Genomic DNA, 24,406 nt, shown 5'->3' on the forward strand with positions numbered 1-24,406 from the left:
CGTCGAGGGAGGGGATAAGGAAGGCGCGGTATTAACGTTGGTTTGTGGTTCCTCTGAATTCGCGACACCGCGCGAAAAAAAAAGTCTCTTTTGCAACTTTTTTTCCCCTCTCCTTCTGGAGAAGAAAGAAAGAGGGAAAGAAAAAAAAAAGAGGCCGCGTCACTAGTTGCAGTTCGGGGGAGGGGAACAAAAGAGCAACTGCTTTTTAAAAACATCAATTGGAGGCGGGAGTTTCGGCAGGGCGCTTGTGGGCTCCGGACTGCAGAGTGCAAGTGCACTAGTTGTCTTTTTCGGAAGAAGAGGAGTTTTTTTTTTATTTTTCACCTCGGCTTCGGGAGGGCGCGTCCCCCCCCCCCCCCCCCTGCTACCGCCGCCGAAGATTGTCCGTCTCGCCCGGGCCAACGGAGCCTCAAGGTGACACCCGCCAACAGGCGAAGTCGCGGCGAAGGTGCAGGATACTCTCCGTCGCTCGGGCACGCGCGCTGAAAGGTAAGCCCCTTGCTTGCGTCCTCCTTCGTCCGGGCTCGCGTCGCGTCTTCCGGCGCTCTTCGCTCTCTCGCAGCTGTGAGCGAGTCGGCGTCTCAGCTCCAGATGGAGCAGTTCCCAAGAGTCGTCGCGACCAGCGCGGGGCTGCGACACGCGACAGACAGCGCGCGCGTGTCGCGTTATTCTTTTCTTTTTTTTAAAATAACAAATAATAACCAGTGTGCAACAATATGTCATACACTTTCGTCCTAGAGGTTATTGGTTGAAAAACTGCATTAAATCGTTCCTAAACGTTTTTATAGTTGCGCATTCAAAAAAATATACATATATAATTTTATTACGTTGTACGTTAAAATGTAAGAGTATCGGTGTCGATGACGTTGGAATTTATTTAAATGTAAATTGTTTATTCTTTTTTTTTTTTTGCTAGTGAGAAAATAATACAAAATTACAGAACTAAATTTCCACACGAATGCATGAAGAACGTCATTGTTGAACGTGGTCAGCACGAGAAGAGGGCCAATGAGAGTTAGCCTGGCGCGATGTAAATAGCTCCGCCTAGACGGCGAGATGAAATCGGACGAAGAAGACCTTGGGGGGGCTAGACGGCCGTCCAGACAGCACAATCTGCCGTGGCCTAGGATCGGTTACACTAGCAGACGGCCTTGGTTGGCGAAATGCTGTGCTGCAGATGGCTACGTCACGGATGGGAAACTTGAAAAAAAAAAATAATCATCACCATCGTGCTTGCCACATGTTACAACGGCACACCTAATCGGCACAAAATATAATATACTAATACGAAAAAAAATTCTAAGTGTGCACGTATAATTTGTTTTCCCATGGCCGTACATAGTAGAGATATTCCATTTGAAAATGCATTTGGATTGCAAAACTTTGGAACTTTGTTAAAAAAAAAAAAAATTACAATGCTGAAAACGTATTTTTAAACGGTTGTGAAGTATATTAAGAAATTTTTATTTATGTACCACTTCGTACTTAAACACGACATGGCTAACGATGTAAATAAATCATTAACCATGCTGGGATTATAGTTGGAGACGTGTCATACATTATTGAAATGAAGCTTGCTTTGTTGAAATTAATTCACTTTGTGTAAAGCCACAAAGTAATTTCAGACATAGGCATGTGGGACTTGCAGCAAAGAGCATGCGCGTCAGATTAGCTTGTTTGTGATGTTTATAAAACGAGGCACGTCAAAAAATATCACTCGATTTTGTGTTCAAAGATTTAAAAAAAAAATTAAAGCCTTTTGAAAAACTTTTAGAAATAAATAAAAAACCTACCTATGCAAACAGTACGAAAATATTATCAGCTTATTATTGGCTCAGAATTTTAAATTGTCAGTGTGTTCTCGATTATGAGAAATCCGAAACAAAATGGCCGACATACATTTCCCTGAAAGCCTGATTTTTTTTGGATATGTGGGTATATTAGTAGAGGTATCCCATAGTTTATTAATAACTGTTTATGGCTAGCAACATAAGTTATTTTAATCATTTATTTCAATGAATTACTGCTTACTGCTTTATGTATGAGAGTCCTTTAGTAAAGTATGATGTATACGTATCACATATGGAGTATCGACACTAAATTTTCGTAAGTTATTTTAAAGTATTTCAATTTTTATTTTTAATTCAATAATTCAGAATTTGAGTATTAGTTTAAAACTTAAAAAATCAAATTTCAAAAATATCCAACAAAATTGTATAAAATGTTTTGATAATTTATATAATGAATCTATACATCTCAGTTGTTGCAAGTAATATTTTTTTATGTAAGTAGGTATGTCTTATTAAGTCTGTGTCCGAAATGTTTTTCTGTCAATAAACATATAAAATTATAGGAAACCAATCAAAAAATGGGAACAGATGATTGAATTTTAATCACCTTATTTTTTAAGAACAAGAAAATTGATTACGTTCCTTATATATATGTGCAGGTTGAAACTTAGTTATAAATCTGTTAAAAATTATTAATTTTTTATTTAATATGTTAATCCTGCTAAAATCTAAGGTGCAAATTATTTCACGAGTATTTTAACTCGAAAGATTTCAGAAAACTATAATATACAAAACGCTTTTATTTTCGAAAAGGCGAAGTTACTTTTCTTGGAAGCATGCGACATGTTAACAGATTCGTTACTTGCATTCTTCACTTCCAATTCGGACGATTATTAGGATGTCACTTCTAAAAATAAGTAGCGTGTATACAACAAAACAGAATTTTTGAGTTCCTAATAGTCAAACTCTGGATATCAATCACACAAATCAAAAGAAACAAAAAGAAAATGCCTTTAAGTAACTTTTCTAAAAATCCTTCGTTCAGAAGTTATATTATATTTTGTGTTTTTTTTTTTTCAAACTGTTCGCTACCATAAAAATGCTAACAATTTAAGTTATTCTTAGTCTAAAACAAATAGATTACACTATTTGAAAGAGCGTTTGATTTAGCGTCAGAAAATCTTATTTTTACCACGCTTTTATTAACTTCACCTGTATGTATGTATTGATGGACTATGCAATTATATCTTTCCATTCAATTTTTTCCCTCTTTCCGATGTCCGAACGCGTTGAAATTTTGTGTACACATAAATAACCTCTGACTATACAATATTTTTATAACTTAAGACTTTAGAGTTAAAGGGTGGTGGTGGTGGAGCTATGCGTAATAACCAGGATTTTTGTGTATCCATGAGGTCGTGTCATGGTGAGGAAAAAAAAAAGGGGGGGGGGGAAACCCCAAATTTCGAAAATTCTAATACACAATGCTTTTTTTATTTAGAGTGTTTACGATCCCAAGGGTCGGGTTATGGTGGAAAAATGTGCTTGGGAAGGAGGGGGAGAGGCCGTAATGCCCGAAAATTTTGAAAATTTCAAAAATATATTATTTTCAATTTAAAGTGTTTCCGAGGTCGGGTTATGGTGCAAATGTGCCCGGGGTTCGTTAATGGCAATATGGATACTATATCTGAAATTATCTGTCCACTCATCCGGCGTGATCAAGTGTGTAATACGGGCATTCCATCAGTCCATGTTGATTTCAGCACAGATTGTGTACATATAATTAAACCAATAGCCATTCAGTTTCCAGCGAAATACAGCTATGGTACTGCTGAAAGGCGAATGTTGCCATTAATACTGAGATGGGCATCTACCGTGCATAAAATGCAAGGCTCCACTGTAGATTATGCAGTTGCGTCTCTTTGCTGCCGGACAGACTTAGTACTCTTAGTCGCTTAAGTCAGTGGGTGGTCTCCAAGTAGAACAACTTGATAACAAGAATAGTTCCATCTAATGTTTACGCATTAGCTGAAATGACTAGATTACGTGAACATTAATGACTAATTTCAAGTTTGTTGTAACAAATAAATACTTTAATCACTCATATTTAGTATTTTTAATTTTGTTTAGATTACTCATATTCAATATTTTTATTTTATTTTGAAAATAAAAAGAATAAAACGAACTATAAAAACTTTTTTTTGTTTTGTTTTTTTAAATATAAGTTTATTAATCTTCATAGTTAATTTAAAGTTTTGCCAACATCAGTTAAAACATTTGAAAATGTGAAATATTTTGTACACTTCTTGTAAATTTGTAATGTCTACATCTCGTAAAATTTGACAAAAAGTCTTCATTAAATTAATTTTACATAGGTATAATTATGCAGATATGAAAATAAAAATTGCACAATGGTTTAAAAAAAATGATCGAATGTTAGAAAACGTAGATCAAAAACGAAATTTTTAAGGAAGGGAAGGGAATTTATTGTTTTATTTGTTTTGGCTTAAGTATTTTAGTAAATATTAACGTTTTCATACGGCAAGGTAGTGAAAATTCGGAAAAACCCAAAATGTGAAATATCTTCTAAACGAATTTTTTTTCTCGAAAGTTTACTAAATGAGATTCTTTTGTTTCTTTTGTATTTTTGTCAATATTTTTTTTATATAATGAACGAATACAACCGCAAGTCTGGCTCCAAAGGATTGCTTATGATCCTGGCTTCATCGACGATGAAGATATCGCGTGTAAGGCCGTGTCCCAATTCGCCTGAACTATACAGGCTTGTCTCTGTTCCTTATGACCATAGTCTAGAAATAAATTGTACGGTTCAAAAACAATAAAGAAATATAAAACCCACAAAAAATCCGCAGTGTAGTGGCAGTTAGAAAAACGCGGTGGAAAGAAGGGGCTGATTCCATTTAAATTATCTTCGCAGAAAATAAGGGAAAAACTTTTAACCATCATTAAATTAGGTACATACATGTTTCTATATAACATATACAGATAATTTATATATATAAATATAATTGAAATGCAGAGTTGAGTTGATTCATGAATTTTATGCTGTCAATATTTTCAGTATTCTTAGACTAAAGTGAAAAAAAAAATTCAACCTCAAGGAAAATTTCGCAGAAAACTTATCGCATTTCATCACTTAATTGTTCGAATTATTTCGTCCCTTTCCGATTGTCGCTGGGATACTGCAAATTTTTGTATTCAGTGATTACTGTCCATACACTGGCCTAACGTGCCTAAGGAATTGTAGCTACTGAATTTAACATTTTTTAAGATTTCAAGAAAAGTAGAAAACAGTTCCGAATTTAACATTAATGCACCGCAATCGGACGCCAAAATATAATTAATATATGTAGCTAAGTTTATAATCGTAAATTCTTTCTTTGAAAGAGGTGATATATATTGTGGAATGGTACTGGCATATGGCTACATAACCGTCTGGGAAAGTAGGCTGCAATTTATTCAGAAGATTGTATGTTGTCGGTTACACTGTAGATGTGCTCTCTAGTACAGAATGAAATGTTGTTCGGTGTTTGGGAGTTTTTTAACATTTTATTTTTCACCCAAACAAAAAAAAACGAACTAAATATTCTTTTGTAAAAGGGAAGTTAATTTTGCATTTAAGACTCAGACAGAATGCAAAATTCAAATGAATGGTTGGCGAAGTTTGTTTGCAAATTCTTTAAATTACCTTTTATACAAGTATTATGTAAAAAGAATCAAAATAATGCAAAATAATTCAGTTCTGCATATTTTTTAACTGCTGCTATACAAGTTATAGGTAATTTTCGGATAGAGCAGTAGCACATTTTTTAATATATGTGAAATTGCGGTAAATTTGGACAAGTTTCGTAGGCCTTGAGAAAATCACATGACAAGATGGCGGTAGGCCATACGGCAGAGTTGTTCCATGTGCCCAACTGCTATGTATACACTTCTTTATATGTTTATCCACTACTTTCCATTTCCCAAAAATTATCTTAAACGTGTATAGATTGAAAATTGCTTGTAAAATAGAGTTGAAATATTTGTAAAGGCAAACAAACGAATATCGGGAAAAAAATTATTTCTTCAATGGTGGTAAGAAGTAAGGGAGTTGATGTTTGCATATTTTCCAAGTAAATAATTAGTCAAATTGAGAGTAACCCCCCCCCCCCCCCAACCCCCTTTTACTATATGGATAGTAAAAAAGTATATATATTTTTTGGTTATAATGAAGTTTAATGCTAATTCCTCGCAGATGTGTTGCTATCATACGTATTTGTTTAACACCACTCACTTCATTATGACATTTTAACATTTATTTCTAGCAAATTTCTTTCAAGTTTTTAACAAACTTATATCATATTAGACTGTATACAACTATGATTTGTTCTGCTATCTGATTGCTAACTAGTTAACTTCAACTTCAGAACAGACACCGAATCCCACAGATTTTCCGCCTCCATGATTTATTCGCTGATACACCTGGTTCTAACCGACGAAAGAATTCGGATATCCTATCAGTTAGTTTGTTTTTATCTTTGAGGCGGTTTTGGCTTCTTTTTTTCCCTGCTCTGAGACGTTTGTGCTCGAAGAGCGGCAGAGTTGGGACCTGTGTGGCGTGGAAGCTTTGGTGGAAGTGACTGTACCGTTGCTGGCAAGCGTGATGACTCTAGTTGATGACTCCATTTCTCAACAGCGACGAGGTAGCAAATCATAGATGTATCCGAACACATGTGGATGCGTCTGTAGCACACACATCCCTACATCCCTTTGGCAGATGCAGCCACAATGTAGAGGACGCATTTCTAATGGCCGGATAGTATCCGAATACTTTAACTGCTGGCACCACCTGTCGGCAGTTTGTCGTACTAATGTGCAAGAAGCCCTTTCGAGTCGTGGTATCCACGAATATTCAGCAAAACGTAAATAACAACGACCAATAAAAAACATAATTATGTAGCTTAGTGGTTGTTAATGTTAGCTATCAAAATAAAATAAAAAGTTAAAGTTTGTTACGAATTACAAAATATTAAAAATACTTAAAAATGAGCATTAAATACATCTATAAGTTTAAAGTTCGCCTTTCGGTAATTTTTATTGAAGTTTTCATTTGTCCCTATTTGAGTTATCACTAACGGTTGTAGGTACCGTTTTGAACAAATCTGTGCCAAAATAACTTAATATTATATTCAAACAAAATAAGACACTATTCCTAGCTAATGGATGTAGGACGCATCAGTGGATGCGAGTGTCGCATCCATAGAAACCTCGAGTCAGTGGACGCATGTAGGGATGCCGATGCATCCCTTGTGAGGATTCTGAAGCAATGCAAAGATGGCCGCGTCCTCTACGATGCACTTCTAAAGGATCCCTGAGCTAAGAGTAGTATTCACATAGAGCTTAGGTATCTGGAATGTTTTCACCCCTTGCATTGCTGCACGCAATAGTCACACCTTCTTTTAAGCTGTTTAAGAGTAGGTACCTACTCTATTAAATGAGCTTTTAACTCAAGGGAGTATACAGAAAACCAAATATATTGTTTGTACTTTAAAATAAATGTTTCTTTGGACACCAGGTTGCCAATAAATAGTCTGTAATACTACAACGAAGATATTGTATAGCTTAGTACAACACGTTGCGATGGTTATTATTTATGTATGGAATACGTTTTTCGAGATAATACTGATATGAGTATTTCTTACGAAATTGGCGCATAATTTATTATTTAATTGATGTTTCATCTGAGCATATATTTTTATGTCATGGAAAAACTAATTGAATATTCAACAATCTGACTTTATTTTCTTTTACCATGCTTATTAATATACGCAGTTAATAGTGGAAAGCTATTCAGGGGACGATTTACAAAAAAAAAAAAAAAAGATATTTTATCTATTGGAGCTACTGGGATAACACTAAGTATAAATTTCCGGATAAGAATCCGAACCCAGTATTACTGCGAACACTATTTTGTAGTGATACGATAGTTTTCACATACAAATGTAAAAAAATTACAAATATCTGTAGTTTTAGGATAACCTAGTTTTTGTTGATTTAATGAATGATATACTGCAATAAAGCGTTTTAGATGAAACTACATATGAACGGTGAATACAGAAATGTATACCACATTATTTCATGCTTTCAGTACTCTCTAGGACCGACATAATAAATTTATTTTAAGCTTATAAAAAATCATTAAATAAGGACTTGTGTAGTAAATAAAGCCTTGTTTATAAACATTTAACTTTCCTTATATGGATTTATTGAAAATCATGTCCAAAAAACTAAATAATAGAAGCAAAGTAATTTAGGATACTACCTCCTTTAAGGATCTTTGAAAAGTGCATCTTTAAGGATATCACCCATTTCTTTGCCGATGGAAGTACCATCACAGAAACGCCAATGCAGCATTTTGTGAAAGAACTATTTGCTCGTATACTTATGGCCTTTCAAGGGCTTGAGTGGCTCCTTTTAGTAGAAATGCAACGGTTGTCCGTAGTAGAACCAGCTAGCTGCCGTCCATATTTCTACTGTGTAATTTATAATTGTGTAATGATCAACTTGTCACATGTACAAATTAAATATTGTTTGTAAAAGGATCGCGAAGAATCCACAATAAAACGATAACCGAAAGTGTAGTTTTTATATACTCCAGTTTCGTTATTAAGTCTAACCACTAGACAAACAAGGAAAATTCACACACCATGAAATTACATTTTTAAACAAATCTCTTCTCAGCGTTTTTTTAATGCTAGACTTTATTTTTGTTGTTGGTTTGGAATAAAAAATTTAAAATATCCCAACTTGTGACAGCAAAAAAATTGGTTTCTCGAATACTCAGCAAAGATGGCACACATGAAAAATTAAAGTTTATATTTCTGGCCACTGAAGTAGGTAATTTTTTTTTGTTTGTTTATAAAGATAGGAAAAGTTGTATAGAAATAATTGGCGTAACAGTAATTGCTATATCTCTGTTTCTCAAAATGATTACATTTTAGGGAGGCTGTTATTTGGATTTAAGTCCCTGGGCTCGAGAATGTAGGTATTAAGTCTATGTAGTGGGTGTACGACATCAATGGTGCAGATGTCTGATTATCAGAAACAATCTTAGCTCCATAGAGGCATAACGCTGGATGTTTGTTTAATAGCTTGATAAACTGTTTTTTTATATAAATGAAACAGAAATATTCATTTAAACTTATTGATATTTTTAAATTTGTACATTTAGATATATGGAAACAACTGTATCACTTCAAAATAGTGTTCACATGATACTAGGTTCGGATTCTTACCCGGGCATTTATGCTTTGTGTTGTCCCAGTACCTTTAAATGTTAAAACATTTTTTGTTAACTTTTCCTGAATAAATTTCCAGTATCTGTTGCGTATATCAATAAGTACGGTAAAAGAAAATACAGTCAAATGGTTTAAATTTTGATTATCCTTTCCATGGTTTAAAAGAAGAATAAGCTTGACTGAAACATCAACTGAAATATAAAATCATGCTCCAATTTCCGTGTGAAATTTTCAGCATTATCTCGGAAAACGTATTTCATATATGAAAAAAAATAATAACCATAGCCACGTGTTGGAAAATGTTCCGAAATCTTTTCTTGTAGTATTACAAACTAATTCTTGGCAAATGGTTTCGAAAGCAATCTTTTGTAAAAGTACAGAAACTTTGATTTTCTGTGTAGGAACTCGCTAGCAAGAGTGAGTATTGTTATACAAACACGATAACAACAAATAAGCCAGGAATTAGCATTGAACTCAATAATTACCAAAAATGTGTTTGTTTGTCCTGAAGGGAAAGAGGAGGAGGTGGTAGTCTCGTTTTGACTTCGATTATTTACATGACAAAAATTACACACATCACCTCCTAAAGTCGTACCTGCTTGTTATCGAGGTCACGTTAGTATTTACATCTGGCGGAAAGATACAAAATACACCACAAATCAGACTGCTGCTTCTTTATGGAAACGCGACCAACTAAACAATAAGCAAATTTTTTTCTTGCACCTCGCTTTGGGGTGAAGATATGCTTTGGCCGATTATGTTTATAATTGTAAAAAAAAAGAGTTGTTTATAATGCATAGATTTATTGGTTTTACGGTGGTGTCGTACACGCCATGTTGATTTTTTTTTATTTTCTCAACATTACTACATGCTAAAGGCTTTAATGCATTCTTTTTTACGTAGGCCATTACAGTTTTACACTGTTTGTCATGGAAAAATAAAAAAAAAAGATAAAAAAATTTCAGAAAACAAGACTGAATCAGCTGATATCGAACAAACTGAACCAACGAAGAAACGAAACAAGTATAATAGACAACACAACATGACAACTCGGACAAAAATATTCAACCTCTTAATAACAGACAGCACAATCATTCTGTTGAAGGAAATTAGTCGTGAAAAATAATATAACAACACAGACGAACAAAAGCAAACTAGGTATAGTGCTAAATTTACAGAAATAGATCTTAATTTTTAGTAATGACGAAATTTTTTTAAAAAATCAACATTGCGTCAATCTCCACGTTGAGTGTTATTTTGTTTTCATATTAATACTGTTAGATTGGTTTTGTTGATTTCTCAAAGTTTCAAATTCCTTTTTTTTTTAACCCGGAAAGGTAATTGTGCAAACTACGGTAAAATTAGAGACTGGGTTCAGTTCGTTGCGGCCAAAGTGAAAACAAAATGGCGGAGCGGTTGGAACGTGTTCGCTCGATTCGTCGCATCCCTTCGACTCGAGTTACCCACTCCGAAACTCGTCCGCCCAAGTCAGCGCCCAAGACCACTTCCGCTGTAGGCAAATACTTTCTACGGAAATCCCCTTTTCTCCTCTCTTCTTTCGTTTCTGCTCTTTCTCCGTCCTGCGTTGCGTCCTACGACTTGCGCAGACGCGAGGGCCGATCCCCATGCACAGGAAGTCTCCGAGTGAAATCCTACCTAATGTTATAAATGCGAAAGTGTGTTTGTTGGTTTGTTGGTTTGTCCTTTCACGCAGCAACGGTGCAACGGATCGACATGATTTTTTTAGATGGTGATAGTTTATAGGCCGGAGAGTGACATAGGCTACTTTTTATCCCGGAAAAAAAAATGCACCGTTCCTGTGGGATAGTTCTGGAGCGCGGATTTTGCTATTGAATTGGCTTTATTTGTATCCGTGGTAACGGGCTTTTTCATTGTTGATATCTTCTGCGTCTCCATGGCAACGGCTAATTAACTGTTGGTGCATTTTCGTCACCGTTTAAATTTTGCGGGCGTGTTAAAGATTAAATATTGGTCGTTTTTCAGGTATACGTCATGTCATACAGACTTGAAACTCCGCAGCGATGTTATCCAAAAATCAGCTTCCAAGGGTGGTTTAGACCAGGCAACGCCGGGTACTTCAGCTAGTAAATAATAAGAGAAAATCACATTATTACATTCTCCCGCCTAACTAGAGTCAAGTTTATTTGACTGGTAGCAATAAATCAATGTATATCTTCCACAGAGTCCGTCCAATCAACAATAGTTTTGGTAACGTCAGAACATAAGACTTCAGTTCCTTCTTTGTTTACCTCAAGTTTTTATTTTGAAAGGCCATACATGTAGATATTTTCAAAAGTACATCTTTTTCATTATAATTTCACAATAATAAAAAAAATACACTTATGTTTTTCAGTGTTTCTAGCGCTGAGTTTAAAATGTAATACGAGGTGTGACCTTTGAAAGAAATACCAAGAGAAAGAAAGCGAGACATCTTCAAGAAAAATAGTTCAGTGGTGATTGTGGTCTTTTCTTTGTAGCAGTTCAATCTATTTTGTCGTCAAAGGTTTCGTGTGTAGAGGCGAACTAATCTGTTACTTCTTTTTTTTTCTCGCGGTGAGGGTTGGTAGATAAGAACAGGGCCGGATTTAGGGGAGGGCAAAGGGGCGAAAGCCCCGGGGCCTCCACAAACGGAGGGCCCCCACAATAGAGACTTCGGAAAAAAAAAACTTTCAAATTCCGTCAAGTAAACACAGATATCGCAGATCAAAATTTCAGAGCTACATTTCCAAACCTTGAAATTGCATTGAGAATGTATTTGGTTTTCATGGTTTCAAATTGCACTGGAGAGCGCTCATTTTCAAAAATGAAAATTATAAAAAATAGGCTCCCAACCACGATGGGACAAAACCGTTTATCGAAGCTTTCTCTCCTGAGCATTGAAAGCGATTTACTCCGGGAATTGGATTTCAGCGAAATCATCAACGATTTTTCGGCGAAAAAAGCTCGGAAGGTTTTGTTCATTAACACTAAAATTTAATTTCATATAATTCTGGTCTCCGATTATATTTATGTGTGTTTTTTAAATACTAAGAGAATATACTTGATTTCACAATAAATTATTTATTGGAAAACTCGACTGAAAAAAAATTGTTCATTTTATTTGGAAAATAATTTCCGCTCCTCTGTTGCCCCGAGGCCTCCAGACCTCTAAATCCGGCCCTGGATAAGAATAACGTTTTTAAGTCAGTCAAGGGCACATTATTTGTGAAAATGTGAGTGTTTAACGGGAGTGATACCAACTCAAACGGCGTCCAGTGGTTCCCAACGACCTGTGGGCAGTACCACTATACGTGTGCTCTTCATTCTGAGTTTACTCTCGTACACAGTAATTTTTTGTACGTTTCACCAGGAAGTACTTTGGTAATTAGATACCTACTAGTAAAACATTGCACATTTTATAACAACACACTGCGGTGGGAAGTACAGAATGCATGCTTTAACTGCGTGTTAATCATGCTTTGGGGGACCTGCAATATGTTTTCTTGTTGAGAGTAACTACTTAGTTTTTTTTTAAATATTACACAGACTGAAATTGTGTAATTTACAATTTTTTACTTGTAAATTTCCACGAGACTATACTTAGCAAACTATTTCCCAGATAATTTCTTTGCGTAAGTGCAGAATTGGTTTACAGTCTGCGTATGCATCTCGAGAACTGGCGAGATGTGTTGCAACTAGTGCGCTGCAAAACAATTGAGTTTTTTTTAAAATTACATTAGTTAATTTGGATCTCAGCATGTTAAAATGAAAGCCATACAACATCCCACTTTCTGCCACTCATGTTGAACCAGAAAAAGGTATAACGTCAAAGAACTGAAGTCCAGTAAATCTGAACGTCTGACTGGGACTTGACCACAGAAAGGGTGTCGAAATGTCCTTTCAAAGAATAGTTACCAGTACCTAACTATAGAAAGTAACTACTTAATACCTACCGTTCTCAGATTTTTGGAATTTTTTTTTTTAGCATGAAGCCTCACTTGTCTGGCTGGTATTTACCTTCTAAATTATGTTGTGATAAGTAAAATACATTACACTCCTACTTTGTTTTTGAGTTGTGAGGACACGTAGATGTCTACTTCGAAGTGGGCAGCCTTCCTTCTTCCTTCTTCATCCTTCCTCCTTGTCTTCCGAAGGCGCGATGACGAACAAAGTCCGCTGTGTGGACCTTCCTGTGTCGACCCCGTCTGCGCTGGCGAGAGGAGTACGGTCTCATGGCGTTCGCGTTCTCCAAGTTGCTTTCCCAAGGTCGGTCCGAACATCAGAGCTCTGGGAAACACCTCGAAGCTACAACTGAAAAGCTCTTGGCAAAAACAAACAATACTCCAAAAATATTTTTTTCCAGGTGAAGTAAAAAACGTTCCTCCTTTTTGCTCTACGGCATTTAAATGATGTGAAACTTATTATGTAACACAAAAAAAAACACTTCCTTAACTCCCCCTTTTCATGTTTTAATCAACATTAGTATGCAAATATAGTTCAACAGTTAGGCTTGAAACTTTCTTGGTTCCGTTTGCCCGAAACAAATTCGTCAGAGTGTGCAAAAGTTTAAAGAATGTTCTTTATTTATTGATTATTGATACACGGGAAGCAATTGAAAACCAACAAGTAAACTGCTTAAATGTAAAAAACAAAGGTTGGTATCATGTACACGATATCATACAAATAAATAAACAGTAAGTACAATGGTTATTTCTGCTTAAGGTGCTGTGGACAATGGAAATTTTCTTTTTAGAATACTGTTTACAACGGTTATATTTGCTTGAAATACTGCGAACAATGGTTATTTTTGCTGAAAATATGTGGACAGTGGCTGTTCTTGCTGAACACACAACAATATTTCAGAGCCTCATATCGTGCAGATTATGGATGTTTTTGCTTTCAACAGTTGGTTCTGTGCATGCCCACAAGCGATTACCTCAGGATAGACAAAAATATTTCAGAGCCTCATATCGTACAGATTATGGTTGTTTTTGCTTTCAACAGTTGGTTATACGCATGCCCCGCAAACGATCACCTCAGGATGGACACAAAAAAAATATTTCAAAATTGAATTTTTTTTGGACTATGCTTCACTTAGCCGAAACGTCTTCGTGTTATATCAGCTCGCCTCACGCAGCTTAGTCTATGAAAAAAAAAAAAAAACTGTCGAAACGGGCGTGAGTCCCACTTTCAACCGCTTCTCCACGACTTTCAACGACATGTCTGCAGGACCGCTCGCGAATCCACGACATGTGAAATTCAAAGTGACTTGCCGCCGAGGTAATGCATTGAAATGCAATGCAGGGAGGGCGTAAGCAGAAGAAAACAAGAAAAGTAAAAACGTACACCAGACAAAAATTGCAATAACCACGCGACAGTGAAATATTCTTCACGGAGCCGTACACAGACTTGTAAAAAAGAAGATTCCTTTGGAAACCAGTTGCCAAGAAGGAATGGTTTTTTTAATATTACAAGAAATATGTTGTAACGTTGTACAACACATTGCTATTGTTATTTTTGTATATATGTATTAAATACGCTTTTCTATATAAAGCTGAGAATTTCTTGCCGAAATTGGTGAGTAATTTTATATTTTAATTGATGTTTCATTCAAGCTTATTTTTTTAAAACCACGAAAAAATAATACAATATTAATTAATTGACCTTTATTTTTATCATGCGTATTAATGTTCGCAGTTAATAGTGGAAATCCATTCAGGAAACGGTTTACAAATAACTTTAATTATTGAAGGTACTGGGATAACACAGAGCATAAATGCCCGGGTAGTAAATAACCCGAACCCAGTCTTACTGCGAACATTATTTTGTAGTGATACATTTGTTTTCATGTAAATGTACAAATCTACAAATATCTGTAACTTAAATGAATATCTGTTTCAGTTATAAAAATACAGTGTTTCTAAATATATGTGTGTGTCCAGGGCCGGATTTAGGGGAGGGCAACCGGGGCGAAAGCCCCGGGGCCTCCACAAACGGAGGGCCCCCAGAAATCCTTTGATATTCTTTTTCGCTGTTTTACCTTTACCTACAGTACTTTGTACAGGCATGATTATATTATTGTTAAATATTAACAGAAATATTCATTAACACTAAAATTTAATTTCATATAATTCTTGTCTCCGATTATATTTATGTATGTTTTTTTAAATACTAAGAGAATCTACTTGATTTCACAATAAATTATTTATTGGAAAACTCGACTTAAAAAAATTGTTCATTTTATTTGGAAAATAATTTGAGGCCAGGGGGCCTCCGCTCCTCTGTTGCCCCGAGGCATCCAGACCTCTATATCCGGCCCTGTGTGTGTATGTATGTGTGTATATATATATATATATATAAAATTTATAATAGGATTTTGGTATGTATGTATGACGTTGATAAACACCAACACCATTTGACCGATCTTTATGAAAGTTGGCACATCGAAGTGATTTTTCATGGAGAAGCATTTTATGCTATCCATATTTTTTGTAACTCGCCGCTAGATGGCGCAGCAGCGCATCAACTTCTACACTGTTCAACCGATCTCCACGAAAATTGGTATACTTGTATATTTGAACATGAAGAATATTTTCGCGATATTTATTTTGCTACCTCTCGCCACTAGATGTTGTTGCAGTGCATCAACTTCTATTCCGTTCAACCGATCGCCAAGAAAATTGGAATACCATTTCGAACGCTTTATAGATTCTAGATTTCATAAAAACCATCCATTTTAGATACATAGAGGTAAATAAATAAATAAACACTGGCAGGACAGCATCTGCCGGGTTATGCTGGTATAATCTAAAACAAAATGTACGTTAAAAAACTTTCCAGTTTCAATGCGTGCAAAAAAAAAATCTTGATGCGACTGGTTGCCAACATTACACATTTTGAAGGCGCTAGACGATTATCCATTCCAAAAGAAAATACGAGAAGGAGAGAGATTACTTTGAATGGACGAGTTGCTGTTTTTTAACATAGGCAAAATTTTGTAGGATACTGAGATGTTTGCAGCGTCAAAATAAATCCTCTCTTTTCCTGTCTTGCTAAATGTTCGCTTCAAGTCCCCTCGCAGGGGTAAATGTCAACTGAAATGCTAGAGTCCAGTTGAAGGCCGATTTCGCAGAGTAGCTAAGCGAGTTATAAACATGCAAGGACGACTTCTTTGATGTCCGTTACTGTCGGCGTCTTATTCGCTCGAAACGGCTTTAAATATAATTATTTTTTATGTAGCATAATATCTATTTAACTTAAATAATTTAATTTAAAATATCAGTTAGTGGGTTTGAATATGTATAAAATACTTTAGTTATTCTTTGATGTTATTCGTTATGTAATATTTTATTAATTATTGTTTTAATTAGATTATTATTTTTACTGCTGGTTTTTATTTTTAATGTTGTTTATTTTATTGAATATGAATTGTTTATATTTAATTTTATCTAATAATTTGTAAATTCATCCGTTGTAAGTAATGAGAACATGATTGCGGATGTTATTTAGCAGATTACTAAGATAATATGACCGACGCTTACAGAAAACTAGTCGGAGAAAATGTAGAGAAATTAAATCAAACTAGAGATTTCCTCAGCATTAACTTTCAAAGTCTTTGAAATACAGAAACTTATTTTTTAGTTTTTAAAATTGTAGTGGTGGACTTCAACTTCTGGCGTATTGACAAATCAGTTAAAAACTAGGGAAGTGCCCGTCGAAATCCTCGATCCATCGAATATCAGCGAATCTCTAGTATTTGAAAGATTTGAGATTCGAGGAAAAAGCTTCGGAGGAAAATATTGGATAAACTGTAGTAATTTCAAAACACAACATACTAAATTTAAATTGTGTTTCAAACGTATATTGCCTTTCAAAATCTTAGGAAACACTCAGAAACAAACCTTTGGTATCTAAGGAAAACACATTATTTTCAAACAATTGTTCGTTTAATTTATTGGCACATGTTAAAACACGATGCTAAAATATTGAACCCATGAACAATTTTTCATCATTTTAAACATTATTTAGCCTCGGGAAAAAAAATTCCATTCAGGAAAAAAAAATTAAAACATTTTTGAAAATGTTGTAATCACTTCATGTAATAAATTTCTTTAAAATTGGATTCTTCAATTTTGCTACTTGAACTAAATATATGGCTGATTATATGTTGTCAATGACCACGGCGAATGACGAATGCGTTACTAGATAATTTAATGCTGGCCGGGTTCGAAAGCTGGATGAAGGATGTTGGCTTTTGGGAAGGCCGGGTTGCGTCCGAATTTTTCCTTGCGCGTGCGCAGAACGCCACACCCAGTCGACGGGCGTCCTTGGACGGCACACGTGCCGAAGAGAGGACATGCTTCTCTTCGGCTCGTTCTTTTATTAGGCTACAGTCGCACGGTTACGCAAACGGCTATTAAAAAAAAAAAGATTAAAGAGAAGATAGCGCAGGATAAGAAAACAGAATATGCTTAAAACAAAATACTAATAATTGAGATTAAAATATCTTGGTTGAATTACTGATTTTTAGGGACAGCCATTTTTCGCGAATAAATCGAAACGCTTGTTAGACTTCAACAAGGTGTACCAGCACCAACGGTTTCTTCCTTGTGATTGGCGGCCGTCGGCCAGAGAAGTCGTTTCCTCATTTAGCCGAGCCAATCAGGAAGCGTTTGCTTCCGCACTGAATAGCTGTGATTGGTGGCTTAACAATCGACATGTACCTGAAAGAAACTGATCCAATCATGACACACAAACGATGATACATTGGTTTAACTTTCAGCTATTCTCAGAATCTTTTCGCGAAATATACATGCCCCTACTGATTTGAAAACTTTCCCCATCTTGGTAGAAATCTGCAAAATTTTGCATTAGTATTTGGAGACATACTAGGTTTATGAGATTCTTTGACGCGATTTGGTTATGTTTAAAAGTAGTGATCAGAGTTGTACCATTTTGAAAACCTTGATTATATGAGATATTTAAAAAAAAATTCAAGTTAGCAAAGTGTATTTTTTTCGTCATGAATAGTAGTAACATGGATAAAAATGCGAACTTGTGCTAAGAGCTACTCAGGGAAGCATCTTCAGTGATAAAAATGTTCAGCTTCAATTTATGAAAAACGCTGGTTTCAAACTATCCAGGGAATATCTTTTTGAATGTACGTGCACTGAGTTCGCTTACTTTGAACATGAATACAAAATAATATTCTCGGTATGTTAACAAAACATTCGAAACCCAGTTAAATCAGGGATTGCACAGAACAATAGTCACTTTCTCGATGGTTTAAAGACTTAATTGCCCTTAAATTTATTTCAATTAGCCTCTTTAATGTCCGTTAAGCGTGTGGTTACGCATTGAAAGAGTACAAAAGAGAACTTCTCATTGTGAATGCTTCTATTCAGGTTTAAGGAGATGTTTACAGATGTTGCAATAATACTCGCCATTGTCCTTTGTTAAATTGGCAAGCGGGTTTAACTTACATGTACGGATTGTCTTCTGTGCGTTGCAATATAGCCGCCATGGGATGCATAACATTCACTGAGATGGAGTCAGACGCCGAACAGTTCCGAACATACCCGAAGATCACCGCTCGCGAGTGCAGTATAACCACTGCTCTGACAGAAGGTTACTAGGAAAATGTGTATAATATTTGATGTAATACCAAAATAATGTGGGTTTTTTAAACCTTGGAATTTACTCTTTACAATGACTATTTTAGTTTACCAAAATAAATTCCATGGTAATTTCACTATCATAAAGTTTCAGTTGGCACACCAATACGTTTGGAATGTCCCCTAATGTGGGTTTATGTTCATACACGTGGGTCCGCCATCTTCCTGTGAAAATGACGTTACATGGTGCGCGCGCATCTTGAAATTTCACTCGCATCATTTTTTCATAACGCGCCTAAAGTAGTATAACTTAAAATATATAAATACATTATTTTTGCTTGTTTCACAAATTTTGAGTATTTTGAATGTGGTTAAAGCCACCTGATGATCGCCTAGATGATCGAAAACCTACCCACGCGTGAAAAAAAAAGTGCATTTATGCAACACACCTAACCTAGCTTTTACTTTCCCAAAAGAAAAAGAACAAAACCCACTAAGCTGCATGAAGGCGGATCATTCAGGAATGTGACTCGGGTTCGGTGAATCTGAAGTTTTTAAGCCACCACCACGCATCTTCCCACAAACCTCTCTCCTTAAACGAGAGAAAGTTAAGCGCCGATGAGGTGAACAGGGCAGTTCGGAGATGGTTCCAGTTCGAACTTCCGCACGACTCATGACTCATGAGCGCCGCCGTGTTGGTGATGAAGTGGTCTGGAGCATGCGCATATTATATCTCGGAGGTCCCATCGCCTTGACATGTCTGCAGATAACCTTCCTTCTTTAAGGCCCTTACCTGAGAAAAAAAAACTAACGTTCAAAAACACATAATGTATCTTAATAACCTTTTCATTGGGTAAATATTTTTTATTTATTTTTTATAGATAAATTCTTTGAATCCAAAAGAAAATTACTAAATACCATGGTAATTTTCCCATACTATGTAGGTATAGGTTAAAAAGTTACATTAGAACGTTACCATTTTTTTTGTTGACTTTTCAGCGATTGCATCTCAAACAAAATAATCATTCTTAGCAATTCCAAAACTGTATCATCGTGTACACTAAGCCAATGAACCTCTTCCTAGTTTTGTGCTCTGTTGTAAGCAGGGTGGACTGTGCAACGTGAAATGAAGAAGTATGGTTTTGTACTCCAAGACGATCGTGGTGAGTTTATCTTCAAAGCAAGTAAACTATGTTTCTGTGAATTTACACGAAGGTATAAGAAAATTCACGAAGATCCCTGAATAATTTACCATTTCTTCTCCTCACACACCAAGCTGGTAATTTCGTTTTCTTGTCATTGCTAATACTTGACGGTTTTCTCTGCAAACCTTTCACGATGGCGACCTTGTATGATTCTGCTCCGTCTTAAATATTTTCTCAGCAAAGATTACCAACGATTAATCTAACGGAGGTACACATTCGTGCAAGCGTTTACAATCATGATCACTAGCGATCTTTTTTTACAGCTCAGAAATTACGTTTTGGGAAAATTTGTGTTCCAGTGACAAATGCAATTGAGCTTTCGGAAGAAATTTACAGTGATATCTCTTAAATCACAGTCATGACAAAAAGTAATAACCACCCCGGCGAGAGAGATCGGGCCTTAAGGCGACAGTTCGTGTTTATATCACGTGGTTTTAAATAAATTCATCGTATCGCCATATTTAATTGCTTATAAAATGTTTTCTTTCTACTGAACAAGTCCTTTTGACGTGTAAACATCTTAGCTCTCGGTATACGGCATTTGGTAGGAATAATTTCGTGAATGGAACGGAAATGTTTAACTACGGTGTCGCTATCTGTGGCGGATGGCGCGAGCCAAAGTTCACAAAGCCAAAGGAAAACTTTGTAGTTTTAAATGTTATGAATTTTAACATGATGGACAGATTTTAATAAACTTTCTGGTCGAAAATCAGTTTCAAAAACAGGGTTTAGTATTTTTTCAATTCTTTTTCGGTTTTATCTGAACCGTTTTACTGTATAGTTTCAAATTTCGCTCTGCAAATCGAATGCTGCTCCGGCAGCGAATTCTAGCGGCGGGTTCGAAAACTACGTGTGATTCGCGTCCAGAAATGTAGTTGAAAACACGAATTGCGCTTATCTATTTTGCCTTGCATTATTTTGAAGTTTCTACGTTAAATTTCGTGTCGGATTCTTGCATTATAAGTGTATTTGCAACATGAGAACATATAACATTGCTCGTACCTGAGGTTAGAGGTCACACATCACTGGCGAGGGCTGAAAGACTCGCGTACATTTTTTAAAAAGTTTTTTGTGAGCGTAAAGGAATTTTTTATGACAGTCCTAAAACTCTTTATTTTTAGGATATCATTCATTAATTAATCAAAATTAGGTTTTCCGTAAACTCTGAAAAACTAATGTTTCCATTTTTTTTTTGGAAATCCTAATTTTATAGATTTAATGAATGATATATCAAAAATAAATAGCTTTAATGCGAAGACAACATAGGAATGGTTAATCCACACATGTATACCACGTGATTCCATGCTTTCGGTGCATGCTAGGAAAACTTTTAGCAATTCCGTGGCTGGACAAGTCGATAATAAAAGGGAATTTAACTGCCATTTCAGGAACAGTGAAGTTTTCCGCTGATGCCTTTGACGAGGGTAAGAACTGGTGGTTTCCTTTGTAGAACAAGCGAGCAGCGCGCGGGGTGGTAAGACTGATCGTGCAGGAAAAGGGGGAAAAAAAAAGTTCACGAGGCGCATTTTTGCTGAAAATAAATTTCCTGTTGGCGAGTTTTGACGTGTCGGGGGAAACGGCGATCACGCGCGCGGAAGTGTTGCCAACAGCAGAATGCGACAGTGATTTACAAGTACCTACAGTCCGGCGAAATTCCGCAGCATCATCTGGTGAGAGGCTGGGATGCATGCCGTTGCATACTTTTGAACTGCGTTTTCGCTGGACCACGGTGTAGTTTCGAAACTCCGCGAAGTACAAGAAACCTATAACGACGTTAAAAAAAACATATTCAAATGGCCCCTATCACATGCAATCTGGCCGGAAGGTGAAATGTGCTAGCAACCTATGAACAATTAAAACCGACTTATTTGTTAGAATGTATGTAGTTCATCCTGGTTCCTGGAGGAAAACAAATTGCAGGTCTTTATTTATAAGCTACAGCGTAATGGCATGTATTTTGACGTGAATACATCTTTAAAATTGCTACCACAGTGGGAAGCAATTCAATAAACGAATGATAACAAAATCGAGGGATATAGTTTGGTGTTGCAGCCAGGGCCGGAACTAAGGGGGGGCATGGGGGGTATGTGCCCCGGGCGGCAAATATTAGGGGGCGGCAAAATATGAAAAGTGGTTCACTAAAACAAAATGAAACTAGTCATTAAAAAAAGTTTTGAAAGTGTACATATCGCAACCAATAAGTTAGCCAAGAAATTAAGAAATTCCAATTAACTTGATTATGCATAATGACATAATGTGTAAATATATTCGTAGGTACTTCAAATGCGTTACTTCACTCTAAGAAACAAGTATTACCATAATTCGTGGTCTGGAGTGAGTAAAACCACTGCGATGAGAGCTGGCATCTCAAGGACCCGTTGCGCGGGTGATCACTTGGCTGAGCAAGATGTAGCCCTTTCTCTGATAAATACCCTAATTTTTCCAGCCCCTACTCAGTCGCTCCTGTGTTTTCGTACCATGTGCGTCTCTGCTTGAGGACGGGAGCAGATAGCAGTTACCGAAACGTCGCTTGTTTCTGTTTTAGAAAAACTATTGTGTTTGTTTCGTCTTTTCGTTTTGTCGTGTTATTGTCTCGTTTCAACTGTTGTGCTGAATTTTTTTGGGTTCAATATTTTTGTGTCGTCATCATTTGTGGGTTTTTTTTCGTTCTCTTTGTACTTTTTTCTTTGTTTTTCTTTGTTTGTTGACCATATTCCTGTTACGGAATATTTTGTGGTGTTTATATCCTGTTGACAACAGCAATTTTTTGCTTAATTTGTGCTTTTTGTCTTTTGGTTATTTTTATTTATTTATTTATTTTATTTTATTTTTTTAGTTTTCTTCTACAGAAAAAGTGCTTAGCAATGGCGTATGTCCAAAAAACTGACATCAAGTAATGTTGGAAGTCATTGACAGATTAATTATGGAACTGAGTAACTGGTTTAAGGCTTTGGAGAACATTAACAATATGTTTGGATTTTTAAGTGGTGTTCAAATTCATAAAATGGAAGTAGAAGATTTAAAAGTCAAAGCAGCAGAATTAGGAAACACAGTGCCGATCTTAACAAAGAAGAATTCGTATTTTAAATTGAAAGTTTTAAGCACCATGCATTAACAGTAGACTATGAATTAAAAGATGCTACAGCATCAACAATGTTGAGCCTTATCTACAAAAATAAACTGGTAGAGGCACATTCTAACATTAGTACTGCTCTGAAAATGTTTCTCACCCTTCCAGTTACAATTGCGTCAGGTGAAAGAAGTTTTAGTAAACTTAAACTTATTAAAAGCTATTTGAGAAGCACGATGGGCCAGCAGAGATTAACAAATCTAAGTATTATATCTATTAAACACAAACGAGCTGCTTTGATAAATTTCGATGATATTATTAACACTTTTGCAGCTAATCATGCTTGAAAAATTAAATTTTGAATTGAATTTCATTGTATGGTTATCATTACAATGTTATACTTAGTTCAGAATAACATGTTCCTTATATAATTTTAGTACTTAATAAACTTATTGGTAAGACATTAATTTTCACTGTTGTGCAAACAATAAACAATAGTTTTATAACAGTCTATTTCATTATATAAAAAATGTAATTGTATTAGTTTTCCAATTAGTGTACTTGATAAATAAAAGTTCTCAATTATGTATAAGTGAATGGTATCATTTCAACCACTGCTTCTAACGAAAAAGGGTATTTTATAATGTTGGTAAGGAGGGGGCAGCAAATTAAGCTTTGTCACCCCCCCTAACGAATCTCCTAGTTCCGGCCCTGTGCAGCTACATATCCATCAACTCCATCCAAAAACTTACTTACACCACTGGATAGCTAAAGGATAAAATAATTCGTTACGCTAAGTGAGGACTGTGACGCATCGCGCGCGGTGGAGGGGGAAGCGCCGCCATTTTGAGGTCATTTTGCTGCGTTTCGAGATTTCCATTTAGTAGGTATAACTTTTGACTCGGAGAAGCTACAACGTTCGTTTGAGTTTCAATCGTCAGCTCTCATCAAAACCAATCGATTGCACATACAACACATTAGTGTATAATAGTTACAGTGAATATATATATATATATATATACACACACACACACACACACACATACATATATACCTGTTACGTACGCACGTATTCACGTACAACACACGGCCGTGTCCATGACACAGCCACACCCCATTTTTTTGGCGGAAAAAAAAACATTATATTTCATTAGACTGCAATAAGATATACCCGCGCTAGCGATTGTTCCATTGTAAATGGCGGCCGTCTGCAAGAGAAGTCATCGCCCTGTTCGGGACGCATTTGTTTCCTCACTGGATGGTTGTGATTGGTGCGCTGACAGCAGACGTGTACCTGGGATAAAACCAGCCAACCACTAAACACAGACAATGTTAAACAATTTTTATCTCAAAGGTGGTCTGAAAATCCTTTCGCAAAAAAAAAAAATAAACTGGCCCTACCTATAGGTTTCGGCCGATGAATCAT

At 35.9% G+C, this 24,406-nt stretch overlaps 1 protein-coding gene across 2 annotated transcripts in view; it reads left to right on the forward strand.

The window, feature by feature from the left end:
• The first annotated feature begins 206 nt into the window (after window positions 1–206).
• LOC134534138 (broad-complex core protein-like) overlaps window positions 207–24,406 on the forward strand; it is a 169,887-nt gene continuing 145,687 nt past the window's right edge. Inside the window, exon 1 of one of the 2 annotated variants that reach the window (XM_063372242.1) lies at window positions 207–2,106. The gene's annotated coding sequence lies outside the window, so the exon portion shown is untranslated. The remainder of the gene's footprint in view (window positions 2,107–24,406) is intronic. The other variant, XM_063372239.1, reaches the window with a different exon arrangement.

This window comes from Bacillus rossius, chromosome 7, assembly GCF_032445375.1.
Source record: "Bacillus rossius redtenbacheri isolate Brsri chromosome 7, Brsri_v3, whole genome shotgun sequence".
NCBI classification, from domain to species: domain Eukaryota; kingdom Metazoa; phylum Arthropoda; class Insecta; order Phasmatodea; family Bacillidae; genus Bacillus; species Bacillus rossius.